A 3,119-nucleotide genomic window follows, 5' to 3' on the forward strand; every position below is an offset into this window, starting at 1 on the left:
CAACAGACACACTGAAACTTCACATGCATGTAAACTGTAGGCAAAGGAAGACTATTCCCTACTCTCCATAGTGGCTTCCTTGCACTTCCTCTTGTGCTCCTGATTTTTTGTGGGTTACATGAAGACAGCTTTTCAAGGAACAGTGCTTATAAAGGGTTATGTGAGGTGACGATCATATATATGATAATGTGGCAATTCCTGCTCAAATGACTTCCAGAACGCCTCTTGGGCACACAGAGACAGCAGTGTGCAGCATTCCCAGATGTTGACTACGTGTCTAAAGATATAAGAGGGGAAAAATGTAAACAACTGAGTTAGCTGAAAAACTTAAGTGTGCCTGTGCAGTTCAAGCCTGCACTCTGATGCCCATGGGAACAGTATGTTCTTTCAGCCTTCAATTTCCTCTTTCTTTAGACTCTGGCAACCTGTGTCTTCCCTTATTATTAACTAAGATCTTGAGCAGGGTAGCTTCAGGGAAAGGGCTGTTCTGTCCTGTTGTATCCCCCTTCTCCAAGTATATGCTTCAGCTGGAGATGAGGTCCTAAGCAAGATAAGCAGCTCTCAGCTGCACGCTTCATATGGATCTGCAGTGGCTATAAGCATGGGTAACTCAGCTACTGCTGCACTGTGATCTGTGCAAAGAGCTCAACCCCGCACTTACAGTTTTGTCAAACAAGGCTCTGCCACAAGAAAAAAAAAGCCATAGGCATGTAAGCACCTGGTTGAAGAGGCTGAATTCAGCTCCTGAAATCTGGGGCTGGTCAGTAAATGTGCCCACAAAACAATGACCAGGCATTATGAGTCCGCAGATGCCAAGAGAATAGCTGGTATTTGGATCAAATCCACTCAGCTATCCATCACCAATCTTCTTTCAGAGATGATTACTAATAGAATAAAAGTTCACATGGAATTGTTTGTGCATGGCCAAAATGAGGAAGAGGAGTACTGAAAAGGATGGAAGAGAAGTTTGCAGCAAGAAACAAGCTCTGGATCTTTTGTGGTTATTTCACTGGAAGAGATAGGATCTGAATGTTCTCCTGGAGAAGCTGGTAGCCCATGGGTTGGACAGTTGCACTCTTTGCTGGGTGAAAAACTGGCTGGGGGGTCAGGCCCAGAAAGTGGTGGTGAATGGAGTTAAATCCAGCTGGTGACTGGTCACGAGTGGTGTTCCTCAGGGCTCAGTGTTGGGGCTGGCCCTATTTATTATCTTTAATGATAATCTGGATGAGGACATTGAGTGCACTCAGTAAGTTTGCAGATGACCCCAAGTTGGGAGGAAGTGATGATCTGCCTGAGGGTAGGAAGGCCCTACAGAGGGATGTGGTTTGATGGGCTAAGGCTAATTGTATGACCAAGTGCCAAGTCCTGCATTTCAGTTACTAAAACCCCATACATAGCTTCAGGCTTGGGGCAGAGTGGTTGGCAAGCTGCATGGAGGAAAAGGGTCTAGGAGTGTTAGTTGACAGCTGGCTGAACATGAGCCCATGTAGACAAGAAGGCCAATGGCATCCTGGCTTGTATCAGATATAGTGCAGCCAGCAGGACAAGGGAGGTGATTGTCTCTCTTGGCACTTGATGAGGTCACACTTTGAGTACTGTGTTCAGTTTTGGTGCCCTCACTGCAAGAAAGACATTGAGGCCCTGGAGTGCATCCAGAGAAGGACAACAAAGCTGGTGAAAGGAGCGAAGCACAAATCTTATGAGGAGCAGCTGAGGGAACTGGGTTTGTTCAGTCTGGACAAGAGAAGGCTCACGGGAGACCTTATCACTCTCTACAGCTACCTGAAAGGAGGCTTTAGTGAGGTAGAGAATAGTGTCTTTTCCCAAGTAGCTAGTAATAGGACAAGAGGTAATGGCCTTAAATTGCACCAGAGGAGGTTCAGGTTCGATATTATAAAAAACTTCTTCTCAGAAAGAGTGGGGTATTGGAACAGGCTGCCCAGGAAGGTAGTGGGGTCACCATCTCTGGAGGTTTTCAAGAAAAGGGTAGATGTCTCACTGAGTGACATGGTCTAGAGCAGTCACAGGCATGAGTTGATGGTTGGACTAGATCTTAGTGGTCTTTCCAACTTCAATGATTCTATGATTCTATGAATCTGGAGCCAATCCAAGAGTCGTACTTTTCAATAGTAACACAGTAGGGTAGCATACGCATATGCAGAGTATGTTAGATCGACTTTGGGCTTTCTTACTTATTAAAATGTCCTCAAGTCACTTGGTTTTCTATGAGTCAAGTACAGAATTAAATAAAGTACACCATTCCATGCTCTCCAGAATAGGGTGGTTTTCTGATAAACAGTTGGAGGACATGGCATATAAATGCCCTTCCAAGTGGTAAGCCAGGTTTTGAATTTGCAGCACAGAAGTTCCCCAGGTGTAACTTCTTGTTTCTAGAGCACAATAAAGGTGAGGTAGCATAAAGGGTCTTGGTCCAATATTCCAACAGACTACAGCGTCACATGAAATTTATCTTATCATAACTTGTTTACATGCTTTGTCCACACTACATGATTAGAATTCCCACTGAGTCTACAGTTTTATGGTGCTCACTCACAGTCATAGTAAAATCAGCTCTGTATGGAAGCTTATGCCCTGCTTCACAGTGTGGCTGTTTCCATGTCAAGCCAGATTCTCAGTCATTTGGGCTCCACCTCTGTTCCAACCAAACCACACTAAAACGTCTTAAGGATTTTTTACAACAGGAGCAGCAAGTTCCTCCACCCTGCCCTATTCCCTTCTTTCTAGGAACTGGCAGAATCCCTTCAAACATAGTTAAGGTAAAGAAAGCAACAAAATGATCACATTTTATTAGATGTTACTCCTGATGAAAAACAGCAACTTCAAATAGAGCTTTAATTTCAAATAAAGTAGTTTTCAAACTTAATTGCTGTCTCGCAGATGAAAGAGGGGTGTCTGTGACAGTTGTATTACAATGTGTATCTAGCTCTAAAGTGTAGCTTTGTGCTGAGGGATTATAGATGGTTGTTGGTGGTGGGACCCGTCTGCTCCAAGGGCCTGCAGAGTTACTGTACTTGCAGAATTCCACCTTAAAAGCAATTGGACGTGTCTGTAACTCAGGGAAGGTTTGCTAAGCAATGACACATTGCATTTGGATCTGG

At 44.2% G+C, this 3,119-nt stretch overlaps 1 long non-coding RNA gene across 2 annotated transcripts in view; it reads right to left on the reverse strand.

Moving 5' to 3' along the window:
• LOC110399964 overlaps positions 1-3,119 on the reverse strand; it is a 239,234-nt gene that overhangs the window by 72,210 nt on the left and 163,905 nt on the right. The window lies entirely within an intron of this gene.

Source organism: Numida meleagris, chromosome 1 (assembly GCF_002078875.1).
Source record: "Numida meleagris isolate 19003 breed g44 Domestic line chromosome 1, NumMel1.0, whole genome shotgun sequence".
In the NCBI taxonomy this organism is placed as follows: domain Eukaryota; kingdom Metazoa; phylum Chordata; class Aves; order Galliformes; family Numididae; genus Numida; species Numida meleagris.